We start from the raw sequence: 18,291 nt of genomic DNA, 5'->3' as shown, positions 1-18,291 counted from the left end.
CTCCTGTGGGCTCTTCAGTGCTCCTTCCCTGAGCCTAGGACCCCCCAGGCCTCCAGCAGGACCTTTTGTCACCTCCCTTCTGCTCTGAAGCATCTTTCCTTCCTTTGTCCCGTGAAAAGTTGACCATTCCCAGAAGGCGTCGCATTGCCCTGAGTCCTTCGTACTCTCTCACACCCAGTTCCACCAGTGCTAAGGGGAGTGGGACAAGTCCCCTGTACTCCTCACTGTGTAACTGAATCCAGGCTCAGCTCCTCACCACTCAAAAGCCAAAAGTCAAGAGATAAGAGTTGGTGGGAGGAAAAGCAGGTTTATTCGGAGAGCCAGAAAACGAAGATGATGGCCGACTAGCGTCCTAAAGCACCATCGTCAGTCAGTTCAAATTTTAGACTTTTTGTAGGTTAAGGGCAGGAGGAAAAACGGGGATTGGGAGCAAAAGGAAACTGACAATTGCAGACACCGGGGCACCAGGGAGAGTCAAAGCAGGTGGGGAATGTGTTTGTGCTTGATCAGGTGGCCGTGCTCCTATAAACCCTAAACAAAACATCATTGTTTACATACTTTCCCTTTTATCCCAGAGTTAGTTTTTAGAACTCCTCGACTGCTGTTTTTGCATATGATCTCAGTGCTCTAAAATTATCCTAGCCTACATGCAGGAATGGGGGTAGAGATCCCTTAAACAAAAATGGAGTTCGTTATGTCAGTTCTTCTGCAGTTTCACTGCGACAGCTGCCCCCGAAGACCGCTCCCCTGCCCAGGTCCTCAGAGCTCTGTGCTTTGCCCTCTTACCACTGTCATTCCCGAAGCCTGCTATGTGAAGTGGGCTTCTGGGCCCAGCAGCAGCAGCCTTCCCCGAGAGCCTGTGGGAAATGCTGAGACTCAGGCCCCGCCTCGGTCTTGAGAACCAGAACCTGTATTTATCAAGGTCTCCAGTGGTCTGCACCTGCAGACCGTGCGCCACACACATTGCTTCTAACTCCACAATTTTTGAGGACATCAGCACCCACGTCATCACCCACGTCCATGCTCCTGGCAAATCCCCAAGCCAGTTAAATCCAATTTCCCCAACTCTGCTCCTACGTCTGGGCAGCTGAATATAGCTAGAAAAATAGCACTTACCACGCCAGCCTCATTCAACCTCACGGCCGGGGACATCCACTGGGCCCTGGCACTGCCCAGCACCCAACCTCATGCCTCTCCTTACCTCAGGCTCCTGTCTCCACTGCATCTCTTCTCACTCTCAGCTGACCACCCGCTTGTTCGTTAAAACTGACCCTGCCACAGAATTGACAGCCCACTTGCCTGTGTGCCCCTTCCCTGCCTTCGGTTCCCACGCAGGAGGCTGAATTCTCTGTGTGCCACTTGTGCATGGGATCCCACCTCCTCTCTTCCTCTTTTTTTCTTTTCCTTTTCTTTATTTTTTTTTGTTTGTTTGTTTTGGAGACGGAGTCTCACTCTGTGGCCCAGACTCCAGGCTGGAGTGTAGTGGCGTGATCTCTACTCACTGCAACCTCCGCCTCCCAGGTTCAAGCAATTCTCCCTGCCTCAGCCTCCCAAGTAGCTGGGATTACAGGCACCTGCTGCCATGCCCAGCTAATTTTTGGGTTTTTGTTTGTTTGTTTGTTTGTTTTTGCAGAGATGGGGTTTTGCCCTGTTGGCCAGGTTGGTCTAGAACTCCTGACCTCAGGTGATCCACCCACCTCGGCCTCCCAAAGTGCCACCTCCTCTTTTACACCCAAAGACTTCACCTCATCGCCAAGCCTCAGCACTGGGCCAATTGAGACTCAGTGCAGGGGTGACTGAGCCCTGGGGCTGGGATGACTGAGTCCCAAACCTACCCCTTCCCTTCCCTTTCCACTCCAGCTCCCTGCAGTGCAGGCTTCACTGTATGCAGCAGCCACAGGCCCTTCTCTTCCCCACTCCAGGCCACCCGGGGCACATGGCCTTTCCAGCCCATCTCAGCCATTTCGTCCCTGAGGAAGCTGGGCACTTTTCGGTCTGGACCTGGGTACTTCAGAATCTGACCTCCAGCTCCAATCTTTACCCCTAGGCACAGAAGACTCTGCTCCTTCCTCTCTCTTTTTTCAGTTCGTGGAACCTAAATAGACTCCCCCAATACTTCCACCTCCAGTCATGAAGGCTGAGGACCATCTCTTCACTCTACGAACCCCCAGGTTGCTGCTACGTGCAGGGCCCGATGCCTCAGTCCTTGGAGGTTGTCTTTCCTTATCTTCCCACCTGTCTACTATAGCTACTCTGGTCTTTTCCTAAGAGCTCCTAAATTACTTCACCCTCATTCTTTTCAGGTTCCCGACCCCAAGGCTCCCAAACTCCAGTCTGAGCCACCACAGTTAGCACGGTGTTTGCACTCCCATCTCACAGATTGCAGTCTCCCTAGCGTCCTCATTGTTGGGGGGCTTCAGGTCATTTACAAGCAACCTGGGAAGAAAAGGAAGAGGGAGGCAGGAGGAGGAAAGGAAAGCCAGGCAGATCCGACGTGAGGTACATTATGGCACAGAAGGGTCAACTGAATGGCTCGGGTAAGTTTCATCTTTTCTGACCCTCGTTGACTCTAGAATCATTCGCCGCGATTGTGTTGGTTGGCAATCTGAAGTTTCATTTTTCTTCTCTAATCTCCCTGCCCAGGCCAATGCATGTGAAGGAAATTTTGCATCTGGCTTCTCTCTTGGTTTTCATTTGTCACATTAAACATAGATGGAAGGCGGCCCACAGGCTGGGCCTAGGGCAGACACCTGCCAAATGACCACAGCTGAGATGGTTTGGCTGTGTCCCCACCCAAATCTCATCTTGAATTGTAGCTCCCGTAATTCCCACGTGTTGTGGGTGGGACCTGGTGAGAGATAATTGAATCATGGAGGTGGTTTTCCCCATACTGTTCTCATGGTAGTGAATAAGTCTCACGAGACCTGATGGTTTTGTAGAGGGTTTCCCCTTTCTCTTGGCTCTCATTCTCTCTTGTCTGCTGCCGTGTAAGATGTGTGTCTTCCTTTCCCTTTGCCATGATTGTAAGTTTCCTGAGGCCTTCCCAGCCACGTGGAACTGTGAGTCAATTAAACCTCTTTCCTTTTTAAATTACCCAGTCTCAGATATGACTTTATCATCAGTGTGAGAACAAACTAATACGCCAGCCTAGTAGACCCCTGCTCCAAGGTGCATGAGAAGGAAACAAGAGAGATGAGTGAGGGCTTCTACTTTCCTGCCTCTCAATATTTCTGTCTGTAGAAGGGGGCGGCGCCAATGAACACTGATTACTACTGAGCCTTTCCACCCCACCAGCATCAAAGGAGATGTTAGAGAAATAAGAAGATTATATCAGAAGGAAACTCTGTTTTTCCAAGAAGAAAATCTCTTCACTTCACTTACTGGGCTTTGTTCGTAGCTGCAGTAGGGAAGGAAAACTTGAAATTTGGAAAACGCTGGGGGAAAATTCCCTGCATGTTCCTTTAAGAGTCTCGTTTTTAATAAAAGCATTCTCTCTTTTCTTCTGCGGCTATTCTGTAAAATGTATCATCAGAGAGGAACCTTTATAACCTTGACATCGCCATTTTATCAGCACTCAGCATTTTTCAAAGACCTGATGGATATAAATACAACAACTTTTTTATTGCATTCTAAGCACGAACAAGTTTCCAAAGAAATCTATGATGTCGGTGACCTCCAATGTAGCTAGAAGCGATGGGTGGAAGATGAAATGGCTTGTTCCAAGTCATAAAGCAAGCAGCAACAAAGCTAGACTTGGGCTCCATCCCTTCCAGGCCATTTAATCTACTGCCACTTTCAAAGTGTATTCCTGCCCAAATCTAGAAAACATCTCAGACGAATGGGGAAGGCCTGAGATATGTACACTGAGCAATACTCAGAGCGGAGGCGGAATGCCTTCTCCCCATCCAGCTTTCAAATGCTTGCATTCTCCCTTCAAAGCCTCAGTCTCACAATTACCTTTCAGCGGTAATTTCACGATTGTGTGTATCCTGGCTGGGCTGGGCTCCCTCTCCTCTCGCTCTGTACGCCACCATTTACTTTGGAACCCATCCTAAAGAAAAGGGAGGAGAATTGGAAGAAGAACAGGGTGAATTCCTACATGCAACATGCTACACCTATAGCCCAATGGGCTTTCTCTTCTCTCTTTTTCATCTCCCATATCAAGTCTGTCCAAAAATTCAGTGAATGCTTCCTTTGAAAGGACTTTTTAAAAACAGCTTTATTGAGATATGCCATACACTTCACCCACTTAAATTGTACAATTCAATAGTTTTCAGTATACTCAGATATGTGAAACCTCAATCAATTTTAGAACATTTCATCACCTCAGGAAAGAAATTCTTTATCTTCAGCCATGCCCCCGGCCCTTCAGCTGCCCCCAGACTCCTAAGCAAACACAAATCTACTTTTGGATCTATTGATTTTACTCTTCTGGACACATCATACAAGTGGAATCACACAATATTTGTCATTTTCTGACTGGCTTCTTTCGCTTAGCGTAATGTTTTCAAGATTTGTCCATATTGTAGCACGTATCAGTATTTCGTTTTTCAAGGCCAAATACTATGCCATTGTATAGGTAGACCACATTTTGTTTATACACTCGTCAGGTGATAGACACTTGGATTCCTTCCACCCTTTCGCTATTATGAATAATGCTGCTGTAACTTGTAATATGTGCAAGTTTTTGTGCAGACATGTATTTTCATTTCTCTTGGGCATATACCTATGAGGGGAACTGCTAGGCCATATGGTAACTGTGCTGAATCCTTGGAGGAGCTACCAGACGGTTTTCCAAAGTGGCTTCACCATCTTACATGTCCACCATCAGTGTATGAGGTCCGATTTCTCCATGAAATGACTTTTTTTTTTTTTTTTTTTTTTCCTGAGATGGAGTTTCACTCTTGTTGCCCAGGCTGGAGTGCAGTGGCACCATCTCGGCTCACTACAACCTTCACCTCCCAGGTTCAAGAGATTCTCCTGCCTCAGCCTCCCAAGTAACTGGGATTACAGGTGCCCACCACCACGCCCTGATAATTTTTGTATTTTTAGTAGAGATGGGTTTTCACCATGTTGGCCAGGCTGGTCTTGGACTCCTGACCCCAAGTCATCCTCCCGCCTCGGCCTCCCAAAGTGTGAAGTGACTTTTAACTATACCAAATACTCATTCTTGATGCCGCTATCTAAGCCCAGGCCCTCCAACCTCATGACTGCTGTTCTGGGCTTCCCCCGAAGACCACATCAGCAGCAGAGCTGCTGTCCCACCAGCCCCACACCAACATTTACACAACCCCTGAATAATATTCAGTGTAGAGCGACTGCTGACACCCGTGAGCCTCCATCATCCAGGCTGAGACTCGGCCACAGTCATCGCAAACCTTCCCCTCCCAGCTCACCTCCTCCCCAGCATGAGACTCTGCCTCTAGCCCATGCCTGAGGTCCCCATGTCATGCCCCAGGGCAAGAAACTCCCAGCCTCTCAGCAGCCTCTCATGTCTTCTCGACACCCGCTCCCCAGAACATCCTTGCTCTCTATGGGGTTGGGGGTTCTGGTCACCATGGTGTGCATTCTTTGGGCTGCTTCTTTAGCTTTGTTCCGGCCCCAGCCCCTAACTGACTCCCTTCGATGAGTCTGCTCTCCTCTCCACCTACCAAGGGCTGCTCCCCTCATCATTTCAGTGAACACCATTCCACATCCATGAGAACTCACAAAACTACCCTCCCTAAACTCCTACTGCACCGTTGGGCTTTTCATTACATGTCCTTAAATAGTATTGCACAAATAGGTCACGATGCCAAGATAGTTTTTGGTGTCCTGAAGATCATGGTGGCCCCCTGGGGGGTAATGATGGTGTCCTGTGGATACTTTTCCCCTGTCAGGGTGACGGAAAGTGGATATAGTAATACAGTAATGTCTGCAGTAGACATTTATTGTGTTACATTCCACTGCAGTAAGCTACGTGTTGCAGTTGGAGCAGCTCAGCAGCTAATGAGGCAGGTTGGTGATGATCTGGAAGACATGCCTGTATGGGAAGCATGGCGTATGGGTGTGGGAGGGGTCCGTGGCCCCAATTTCACCCTCCCATAGCATGGTGAGGACTGAGACCCAACATGACCACAGGCTTGGCCCAGGTTACACAGCAGGTGACTCATCCAAAGCTGAACAGCTGGTAGCCTCAGCTCACTGCCTATTCCCTGGCAGGATGCTCAGAACACTGTGCTGGCCCCCCCTGCCAGCCCAGGAAGCCCCCATGATCCGTCTGGCTGGTACATCTTGCCCAAGCCCCACTAGCCTCCTCTGTACCAGCCAAGTCGCCTCCTTTTGAGTCCCCTAAATACACAAATTGTGTCCCTTCTCCACGCCTTTGCCCAGGCTGTGCCTTCTGCATGAGGGCCATCCTTCCTGGCCTTGCAGATTTCTGTGCAGGGTCAAATCCTCTGAGAGGCTTCTGAACAGCCTGGCTGAAATGGCCGCTGTTTGGGCTCTGCATGGTGTCTGGCATGATGTGATTTTTTCTCTTATGTGTTCACGTACTTCCCCCCGCCCCCGCCCCCATGCTGAAGGGAAGCCCCTCGACGGAAGCCGGGCCTCATCTGTGTCCCATAACCATCATATCCACAGCACCTCCGGCACCTGCATACAGCAGGTGTCAAATAAGGGAGTCTGTGAAGGAAACCAGTCGTACTCTGCCATCTGGAGACCTTCAGCACCAACAGCTGCAGGAATAGGACTTCTTGGCAGGAATATTCCAGAAGTGAAGCAGAAAGAGCTGATGGGGAGCAGAGGAGTGGCTTGGGCCATGGCCCACGGTCACAAGGGCATGCCACCATCCGACTGCTCATGACTTCACACAGATTAACTTATTCAACCCAGGCAGTGACCCTGTGCAGTACTCACTTTAGTCCCCTTTTGCAAATAAGGAAAGTGAGGCACAGAGGGGATTGAAACTTGAGTGAATCACACAGCAAGCAGGCAGCGTAGCCAGGTTCAAAGCCAGGTGGGCCCCTTTGCAACGAGCCTCCTCTCTGTTGGTCTCTGCCATCTGCCTCCTTGTTTGCAAAATCCGTGAACGCATGAAAAATAAAAAGGGCTCAGAAAGCCATCCCCAGCCTTTATTCTGATCCCAGCCAACATCATCCAATTGCATGTTCAGAGCTCTGGGCCATCTTTCAGCTCTGGCCCCATGATGCATTTTCATTTCATCGTTGGTTATAAGCCGGCATTCTGCAGTCAGCTAGAAGGAAGCCAAGGCTGAAGACTCCTCTTTTGTTTGGCATGCTCGCCTTGATGTCCAGGGAGAGGCGTGCTCTGGTACCCACCTGTCCCAGGGCTGCACGTGAGACTCCAGACCTGTGTCCAGGGCTGCACAGGGCAGAGTCGACCCTCTGGGACGCCATGGAGCAGAGTTCTCTGGACATCAGCATTGGTCTCTGGGCATCCACAGTTCCCATGACCTCTGATCAGTGTCACCACCCGGGGAATGTATGAGCATTCCTATCCCAGAGACCCTGCTCCGTGGGCCTGTGCATCAGCATGCAAAGACTCCCCGGTGTGCAGTCAGGGTTAGAAGCCACAGGCCAGACAGGCTCTAGAGCTCCCCTAACTCCACAGTTGGAACGTTTCTACATTTCCTATCCAGAAAAATGAACGCAATTCCCAAATAGCTGTTCTTGTCTGGCCAGGGAGAGAAGTCAATAAACGTATTCAATATTTATCCGCCGTATCCTGTGCACAGAGCCCTGTGCCACCGTGGCATGGGGAAAGCGGGGAACCGGGCAGAGTGACACAGCCAGTCCCCAGCAGCCACGGGCCCTGAATACCTGCACAATTCTCCACGATTCCCCCGCTGGTAAATGACAGTTCGTAAATAAACACAAAGGAAAGTGTCATTCCAGAGGGCTTGGCAAAAATGCAGAGAAGGAGAGAAGGTACTCATCATCCCGAGACTCTAACCCTCTGGCACCTTTGGGCTGAGTGACGCTGTCATCCTGCGAGGGTTGAGGGAGGGAGATGGGGAGGGAAAGGAAAAGGGTGAGAGCAGAAAGGGGATAAGAAGGGAGGCAGGAAGTCAGTAAGGGAGGGAACGAAGGAAGCAGAGGGAGGGAGAGAGGGATCTTATGAATGTTGGTTGCATGTGGAGGCCGTTGGCACTGGGGAGGGAGAAGGGGAGAGAAGACAAGCTGAAAGGGAGATTTTTTTTTTTTTTTTTTTTTTTGAGATAGTCTCCCTCCGTCATTCAGCATGGAGTTCAGCGGCACAATCTCAGCTCGCTGCAACCTCTGCCTCCCAGATCCAGTGATTCTCATGCCTCGGCCTCCCCAGTAGCTGGGATTACAGGCATGCGCCACCACGCCTGGCTAATTGTTTGTATGTTTAGTGGGCATGAGGTTTTGCCATGTCGGCCAGGCTAGTCTTGAACTCCTGGCCTCCCAAAGTGTGAAAGGGAGATTTTGTGTACACACACACACACACACACACACACACACACACACAGCAATAGGCACAACGTGATCGCGTTTATAAATCAGTATAGAATCATACAGACCTGTGTGCACATGTAAAAATAAGAATTCCAAGAAGGACGAGGGAGGGAGGTAAGCAGATCAGGCCTGCTGGAACAGTCCCCGCAGGGACACCTGGCCTCACACAGCTCACACGGCGGGACCAGGATCTCCTCAAGGCTGAAGGAGAAGACGGCATCTCCGCATTCCTCACCAGTGAGCAGAGCAGAGCCGCACACTTAGATCTGCAGACACTCCTTACAGCAGGGCAAGACCCACCCCAGCCCAGCCCCGCGCCTGTCCTCCTCTCTGGCTGGGAAGCTCGGTGCTGTGAATGAATCAGACTATTCAACTCCCCCAGGAGCACTCCTCCACTAGAAACTCGGGCATCCACAAGTTCTGCTTCAGTTACAGATGCCCAACAGATACCAGATGCTTTTCCCCCTTCCAGGGTGGGACCAGGGCTCCTCACCTGGCTTGCCCTAAGACACTTGGGGAGAGCTTGGCTCCTTTTCAGATCCAGAGGGTGGGAGAGGAGCCCAGGAATGCCAGGGTCTCCTACGGGCAGCCGGGCCACACTGCCTCCCACAGAACATCAGACGTGGAAAGCATTAATATACAAATCTGCATGGAAGAGACTGGGCCGTATTGAAAAAAGTCCCACACAGCTTTCAGAATTGTCTTTCTCGTTCTCCATTTCATTCATTTAAGTTTTATATTAACCCTCTCTCTTTTAACTTCTTAAGGTTTACATTGTTATTTTGCAAAATTTGTGAAATGAATTCTAAGTATTCTTGTTTTTCCTCTTTCTTCTTTAATCATGAAGGAATTAGAGATGACACATTTCCTGAAAGCGTTATTCTCTCTCTGTCTCACTGATTTTAGAAAGAATTTTTCTCTTTTTATGGTTTCTACGTAGTAATTTTCCTTTTAATTCTTTTTTGACCTAAGCAGTATCAAGAAATGTGTTTCTTATTTCCAACTATCTTAAATTATTTATCACTACCTATTTCCAACCTCATTGGTTTATGATCAGAGACTGTGGCCTGTATGCTTCAATTTTTGGAATGTATTAAAATCTTCTTGCTGGAAAAACACTGTTTTTATAAGTGTTCCTTGGACCTAGGGGGAGAAAATGTACATTGTCTTTCAACAGATCTGTGGCTCCTTTTTACTTATTACATCAAGTTTACTAATGGCATTCTTCAAATCCTCGATATCCTGGTTATTTTTGATATTAATTAGATGTAACTCTGAGAAAGGTAAATGGAAATTCCTCACCATTGTATTTTTTCATCAGGTTCTTTCTGCATCTTTAAGTGTTTTTGCTTTATGTATTTCTGCTCTGTTGTTCAGTACATGCAAATACATGATTATATCATTTCATCAACTAAACCTTTTATCTTTATGTAATGTTTCGTGTTTATCTTTGCATGTGTAGCACTTTTAACCTTAAATTTGATATTTTGGATTATCCACTGGTTATTAATGTTATCACTTCTGATTCCTTTCAGCTGGAATTTCCTAGCAATCCTACCACCTCAGCCCATTGAGTAGCTGGAACCACAGGTGCATGCCGCCACACCCAGCTAATTTTTGTGTTTTTTTGTAGCAATGGGATTTCACCATGTTGCCCAAGCTGGCCTTAAACTCCTAAGCTCAAGTGATCCTCCTGCCTTGGTATCCCAAAGTGCACAGCATGAGCCGCCACGGCTGGTCAAAATTTTATCATTCTAAGTGTGTTTCTTGGGCTTTGTTTTTTAACACAGTCACATAATCTGTCCTCTAGTGGTACCTTTAATGGTAGAAACTGCTGCACTCTCATTAAGTGTAAAGGCTAATGTTCTTGATTTCATTACTTCAATCTTATTTCCTTAGTACTTACTTAGATTATTGTTTTCTCTGCCTGGGGAGTTTGAGGAGTGAGTCAGCACCTAGACCAGCTCCCTAAGCCTTCCAGCCTGCGTCTGCCATCTCCCTCTCATTCGCTGCAGGCTCTGGGTCTTGGCAAGCTGGCTGTCTAGACACTAGGGCTTTGGCCAAGATGAGCCTTTCGGAAACTGTTTTTCCAAAAGAGCTTGTGGCATTCTTGGCAAAGATGAAAAACAATGGCCTTTCTGCAGCACAGCTCAGAAATGCTCCAAAGAGCAATTGACATTGCAAACTCGATTCCAAGGGCTTCCCTCCAGCAGTCTTCAGAAGCTGGGCTTCCCTGGGAACCGTGCCTTGGCCTTGACAGTCCATGATGGCAACAAATTGAAGAGGTGAACCCTACCTGGCTGCCAAACTTCCTCCACGACTGGAGCTGCACAAACAGACAGGGATGTTCTCAGGAGGCATCAGCTGCATCAGGGCCCTTGGGCTGAAGCTCCCAACCTGTGATAGCTTGAGCAGGCACCAGGTGGCATTCATGGGGGAACCTGGCAAACCTTGTTGCTCCTCCGAGGAGCTGCTCATCATGGAGTCAGCACCCTTCCCTCCCAGCTGCAGGGGCACCAGACACACTCCCTTTTTCACAGGACATAGTGCTGCCTCCGATGAGGTTGGGTGTCCATTTGTAAGGCAGGGGAGCGCATACTGCATAGGCTTGAGGCAGTGTCTGCCCTGCCCGTGAAGACGCCCCATCAGAAGGAGCTGGGGACCCTTGATACTGCAATGGGGGCCAGGGGCGCTGGGCTTCATGAGCTAAGGAGTGAATGTGGCCAGCAAGGGTGGGTGGAAAAGCAGATGATGCTCTCATGTTGCCAGGGGAGGAAGAGCAAGAGCTCGAGGACAGGGAGAAGCATTTGTCTTCTTAGGATGGTGAGGAGTGGACACTGTAACTTGGTGAGGGGAGGAAGCTAGGGGAAGATCCTTCAAAAGGGTTTGGGGAGGTGGAACATTGTGAGTAAAATCCTGAGCATAGCGGGGCTGTTAAGCCCACACCCCAGAAGACAACGGGTGGCTGGCGAGGACCGAGGGTGTGGCCCACCTGCCTCCAGTTCCTGCCTGAGGAAGGGGTGAGTGCTGCTGAGTCACTCGGAGCTGGAGCCCCTTCCCGGTCTGTCCTATGCAACCTCAGCTTGGTGGGGCTTGTTCTGGGCCCTGAGGAGTCCAGCTTCAGGCCAAAACCCTATGTGTGCTCTTTCAGGCCCAACCACAGGCAGTGACACAGCTTCACCAGGAGCCTCCTGGGGGCAGCTGCCCTCCTGTTGTGGAGCTTGGTGCACAGTGAGTGCATTGCACTCTCCTGGGGGGCAGCTGCCCTCCCCTTGTGGAGCTTGGTGCAGAGTTTAAGGGCATTGCACTCTCCTGGGGGTCACAGCAGCCAAGGACTCAAGCCCCCTGGGGCCAGACATACTCACATACAGACCCAAATTCCTTGACCGAGCTCCTCCACCCAAAACCTCCTCCTCAGAGACCTTGGCTGAGGCACTTTCTCCAAGCTGACTCGGAACTTTTCCACTCCTAGCCCCTTCCCCTCCCCTCTCCCGCCACCAGGTCCATAAAGAGGGAGAAGTCCTCAGTGTTGGGTCCCTGGGCTGTGAGAAAACTTTCCCATCTGTGCTGGTCCCCTTGACCCTCACCTGGTGCATTTCTTGGGGAAAAGGAATGAACCCCAGGAGCCGATGCCTGTCAGAGTAAGTGCATAAAGGATTGGTGGTCACTTTCAGTGTGGCTCATTGTCCTAACTGACCCCCTCAACACCCAATTGCATGACAGTCTCCTTGTTCCTACTGTCACCTGGGGGTCTCTGACCTCTCAGCAGGAGACAGGTGAGAGAGCTGGAGAGAAGGTGACTAGGAATCAGCCTCAAAAGGGGCAGGTGTAGCAGTTGACCCCCATGTCAGGCATTCAAGTTACTCAGCAGACAGAAGCAGAGGCCCCCTCACTGCCCACTTCAAAGCCACTTCCCACCTGAGACCTCGTGGAAATGTTCATTCCCTGGAGTGCACTTGTTCCCTTCCTTCTGTGTTCACTTCCTGTCAAGGGAGCCATGGCATGACCTCTGGGCCAGTTTTTAAGCCCAGGACTTGAAAAAAACAAGATTCCATTTCCTGTACCTTGGGACCCAGCAGCCATGCTGTGAAAAAGCCCAGGCTACGTGGAGAGGCCATGCGGAAGTTCTCTGGCCAACAGCCTCAGCTGAGGCCTAACTAACAGCCAGCACCAGCCACCAGACGTGCAAGTGAGGACACGTTTGAGATGATGCTTGCCCCTAATTATCATGCAACTGTAATCACACAAGAGACCCCAAGCAAGGCCCAACCAGCTGAGCTCAGTAAACTCCCTAAAGGAGGAGGAGGGGGAATAATATGAGTAAAAATAATGATAAAATTAATGTTTTGCTTTAAGCCACAAAGTTTGGGGTGATGAGATATTCAGCAATAAGAAGTGGTACAAATGGTAGACTAATAAGCATTGTTTAAACTGAAATAGAGTTCACCACTTGTCCCTCTTTGAATAAGACTACTCAAGCATTCCACTTTCACACAAATAGGTTGTACCTCTTCTTAGGAAAACCACTCTACTCTTTTTTGAAAAATCACTTTGAATCTCTTTTGAGAGATACCACTAGGTATCACCAATATTGTGTGCTAGAGTGGAAAAAAGTTAGACCATTTAAAGAGTCTTTAAATTTTAAAATGTCCATTTGCAAATATGCCCTAAAGGCCACTCATAATAAATATCTAAGTGAGTCTATTCACTTTGTTCATTAATGCAGTATTTTCTGCCAGATTCTTTGTTCGAGCAACATAAAACTGTTTGCTCAAGGACCCAATATTTGAGCATGAACAGGGTTACTTTAATAATTAATCATGAAATAACTTCAATACAGAATGTAAGTCAGAATGAAACATGCACACACGAAAACAAACGAACTAGGTTAATAGCATCACTGTGGAAAAGACCTCCTGATACCAAGAAGGTTAATGTTTGCATGGCAAGAAGTCAGTCACCTCAAAACCCCTTAAAGAGGGGTCAGAACATGTCACCCAATACCAGGGAACAGGCAAAGCACAGCTTTATTGTATGGAAAGGAAGAACTTCTTTGCACGTCAGCAGTCTCTTCCTCAAACGGTGAGCATTTACAGAGCAAGAGTACTGGGCCTCAACTATACCAAGCCCTGGAGAATGTAGTGTTCCTTCTTGTTGCCAGAAACACAAAACTACAAGAGTTTCAAGGAAGTTGTAGACAGCTGCATGCTTTATCTAGATTCTCTATCTAAACTTAGGAGTAGCATGGAACAAAAGATGTATTTGCTTGGGGTGGGGATAATCAAGATTGTTTAAAAGATTTACATAGCATTATATTGCAAGACCTTTACAGCTTTTGTCATACACCTCTTGAATCAAGAGTGGCTGTCGATCTTGGAAGATGGATTTTGAAAGTAAAGGCAGTTCACCGGATTAATAAACAGTGCATCATTTACTCCTAAACTTCTTGACAGCTCTATTAAAATAAGGGGCTTTTTTTCTCTTTCTTCTTCTTCTTTTTTTTTAATTGGACCTCAGCTGCACAGAATTAGGTTGACATAATCCTTAATTCAGGTTATGATATCATCATTGGTTCATTATTATTCTCTTTGGTATGTGCATCTGTCTATCTGTATTGCATAATGAACATTCTTGAACCCACCAGCCAATTCAAGAATGAGAACATTGCAGATAATTCACACCTATGTGCATTTTTCCCATTGATCACTTAACCTCTTTCCCCAGAGGCAACCACTATCTTGAACTTGGGGATTATTATTTCTTTGCTTTAAAAAAAAAGCATTATGATATATGTCAATATGCTTAAGCATATTTTGTTTAGCTGTGCATTTTCAAAAACATGTATCCTAGCCAGAGCATTTAGGCAAGAAAAAGAAATAAAAGGCATCCACATCAGAAAGAAAGAAGTAAAGTTATCTGTTTTTGCAAATGGCACAATCTTTTTTTTTTTTTTTTTTTTTGAGACGGAGTCTCGCTCTGTCGCCCAGGCTGGAGTGCAGTGGCGCGATCTCGGCTCACTGCAAGCTCCGCCTCCCGGGTTCACGGCAAATGGCACAATCTTATATGAAGAAAATCCTAATGACTGTGTGCACACACACATGTACAGGCGTGTGTGCGCACACACACACACAAACTACTAGTACTAATAAACAAATTTATTACAGAATATATAATCAACATACAAAAATCAGTTGAATGTCTATACACTTACAGTAAACTACCTGAAAAGAAAATTTAGAAAATTCCATTTACAATAGCACCAAAAAGGAATATAATACTTAAAATTACCATAACCAAGAAGGTAAAAGACTTGTACATTGAAAACTACAAAACACTGATGAAATAAATTAAAGAAAAGACAAAACAAATGGGCAGGAATTTCATGTTCATGGGTTGAAAGGTTTAATATTGCTAAAACATGCAATCTACAAATTCAGTGCAACCTACAATCTACCAATTCAAATTCAGTGCAATCTTCAAATTCAGTGCAACCCTATGGACATACCAGTGGTATTTTTACAGAAATAGAAAAAATTATAAATTCATTTGGAGCAACAAAGGATCTTGAATAGCCAAAACAATCTTGAGAAAGAACAAAGCTGGCATCACACTTCCTAATTTCAAAATATATTATCATGTTACAGTAGTTAAAACAGTATAGTACTGGCGTAAAGACAGACATGTAAATCAGTGGAACAAAGTACAGAACCCCAAATAAACTCCACCTATACAGTCAACTGATCTTTGTCGAGAGTGTCCATACAATGGAGAAAGGATAGCCTCTTCAACAAATGGTGCTGGGAGAACTGCGTAACTCACATCAAACTAGAAGTTTCTGCACAGCTAAGGAAACAATTAGAGAGTAAGAAGGCAGCCTATGGAATTGGAGAATGTATTTGTAAACAGTTATATATGATAAAGATTAACATCAAAAATATATTAAAAACTCCTTCAACTCAATAGCAAAAACACAAATAATCCAATTTAAAACTGGCAAAGGACTTCAATAGACATTTCTCCAAAGCACATATACAAATGGCCAAGAGGTATATGAAAAGATGCTTAATGTCATTAATCATTAGGACTATGCAAATCAAAACCGTGATGAGATATCACCTTACACCTGTTTGAATGGCTGTCATTTTTAAAAAATGAAAGATTACAAGTGTTGATGAGAATATGGAGAAATTTGAACCTTTGTGTCCTGTTGACGGGAATGTAAAATGGTGCAACCACTATGGGAAACAGCAGGGAGGTTTCTCAAAAAGTTAAAAACAGAAAAACAGAAATACCATATGAAATTCCTCGATTGAGCGTGTATCCAGAAGAATTGAAATCAGGATCTCAGAGAGATATTTGCATTTTCACATTCACTGCAGCATTACTCACAATAGCGAAGATGTAGAAGCAACCTAAATGTTTATCAAAAAGAAATTATATGTATACAAATACACACAATGGAATATTAGTCAGCCTTTTGAAAAACAAATCTTGTCATGTGAGGCAACATGAAAGAAACTTGATGACTTTATGCTAAGTGAAATAAGCCAGTCACAGAAGGACAAATACTGCATAATTATATTTATTTAATGTATCTAAAATAGTCAAACACATAGATGATTATAGTAGAATGGTGCTATGGTTTGAACATCCCCTCTGAAACTCATGCTGAAACTTAATATTGAGAGGTGGGGCCTTTAAAGGTAATTGGATCATAAGGGCTTGGCCCTCATGAAGGATTAACCCATTCATGAATGAATGGATTAATGGGTTAATGAGTTACGATGTGATGGAAACTGGTAGCTTTAAAACAAGAGGAAGAAAGACCTGAGATAGCACACTCAGCCCCTCGCCATGGGATTCCCTGTGCTGCCTCGGGACCCTGCAGAGCCCCCTCCAGCAAGAAGCTCTTACCAGATACGACCACTGGACTTCGGACTTCTCAGCCTCCATAACTCTGAGAAGTAAATTTTTTTCTTTATAAATTACCCAGTTTCAGGTATTCTGTTATAAGCAACAGAAAATGTTCTAAGACAAATGGCAACCCCCAGGGGCTGGGGGAAGAGGGAAATGGGAAGTTGCTATGTGATGGGTATGAAGTTAGAGTTATACACGATGGCTAAGTTCTAGAGATCTGCAGTATAGAATTGTGCCTATAGTTAACAACATTGTATAGTATATTTAAGAATTTGTTAAGAGGGTAGATCTCATGTTGTGTTCTTATCACAATTTTTAAAACTATATAAAAGAATATCATATTATATGAGTCTTCTGAGACCTGCTTTCTCATGCAACATTATGTTACTATGATGCATCCATGCATTGAATCTGGCTGTAGTTCATTCCTTTCCAATTCTGTATAATAGTTTATTATATGAATAGACTCAAATCTGTATGGGACTTTGGGATGTTTCCAGGTTTTTGTTATTAAAATCAGAGCTGCCACAAGCATTCTTCTTCATAGCTTACATGCATTTGCAAGCATTTCTCTTAGGTACATATACCTAGAAATGGAATTGCCAGATTGCAGGGTATGCTAACATTCAAATTTACAAGATTGATTTGCAAAATGGTTGTGCTAATTGAAGTTCCCACCAGTAAAGTATAAAATATACTCTTGATCCATTCTTCTCCAATACTCGGTACTATCAGATTTCTTGGTTTTGCCAATCGAAATTGGTATGCAATGCTATATTAGTGTGTCCCTAGAATGTCCCTGATTACCAGTGATATGTATCATCTCTTCATAGCTTATTGGCTTCCTGTATTTCTTCTTAGAAATGCTTGTTCATATTTTTTACCAGATTTTTTAAAATTCGATTGTCTTTTTTTATTAATTTTTAGAAGTTTGTTTCATATAGTTTGTGTTGGTACTTTCTGCCAGAAATGTGTTTTCTTTAACTCACAAAATTCATCAATGTTTCAGAGTTTAGGCTTTTTGTGCCTCTTTTAAGAAATATTTTCCTATCCCAGGCTCAGGAAAATAACCACCTCTATTTGCCTCTAAAAATTTTATGTTTTGCTTTTGTTGTTTCAAATTTTTATTGTATATGTTGTGAGGTAGAGATCCAGTTTACTTTTTTCTACGTAAGCAATGGAAAACTAACTTTTCCCACACAGTTGACTACACTGTCTCCCCTTCAGCCAATGATCTTTCATCCCACTGATGTCATATATCAAGTAGTCCTACTCTGTGGTTCTGTTTCTAGTATTCTATTCTGAGTCACTGCTCAATTTGTTATCCTTATACCAACGCCACACCGTCTTAACTACTGCAGCTTAATAAATAGGTCTTAACTTTGATAGGCAAATCCTCCTCCGTATTTCATTTTTAGAAGATTCTAGGCTATTCTTATCCTTTTGATCTTCTCTACACATGTTAAAATCCAACACTGTTGTGATTTTTATTGACACTGCATTAAATCTAGAGATCTGTTGGAAGAGAATTATCTTTATGATATTAAGTTTCCCTACTCATAAGCACAGGATATATATCCATTTATTTGGTACTTCTTCAAAGTCTTTGTGTATACGGATTTTCTGTGTGGGTCTTACAAATGGTTTCTTAGATTTATTTCAAGACAATCTGCAGCATTTTATTCTATAATTTTTTCTATAACTTTTTTGCTATTGACTTTTGTATATTGATTTTATATCCAGCCACCTTGCTAAACATATTTCATTTATAATAATGTATAGAATTTTGGGTAATCTCTATAGATAATCATATCACCTGCAAATAATGACAAATTTCTCTCTTTTTCCATCATATGCTATTAATTCCTTTTCCTATATAATGTCAAAGAGAAGC

Source organism: Macaca nemestrina, chromosome 6, assembly GCF_043159975.1.
Source record: "Macaca nemestrina isolate mMacNem1 chromosome 6, mMacNem.hap1, whole genome shotgun sequence".
Lineage (NCBI taxonomy): Eukaryota > Metazoa > Chordata > Mammalia > Primates > Cercopithecidae > Macaca > Macaca nemestrina.
The sequence above is the reverse complement of the archived record's forward strand: the minus strand, read 5'-3'. Positions refer to the sequence as shown.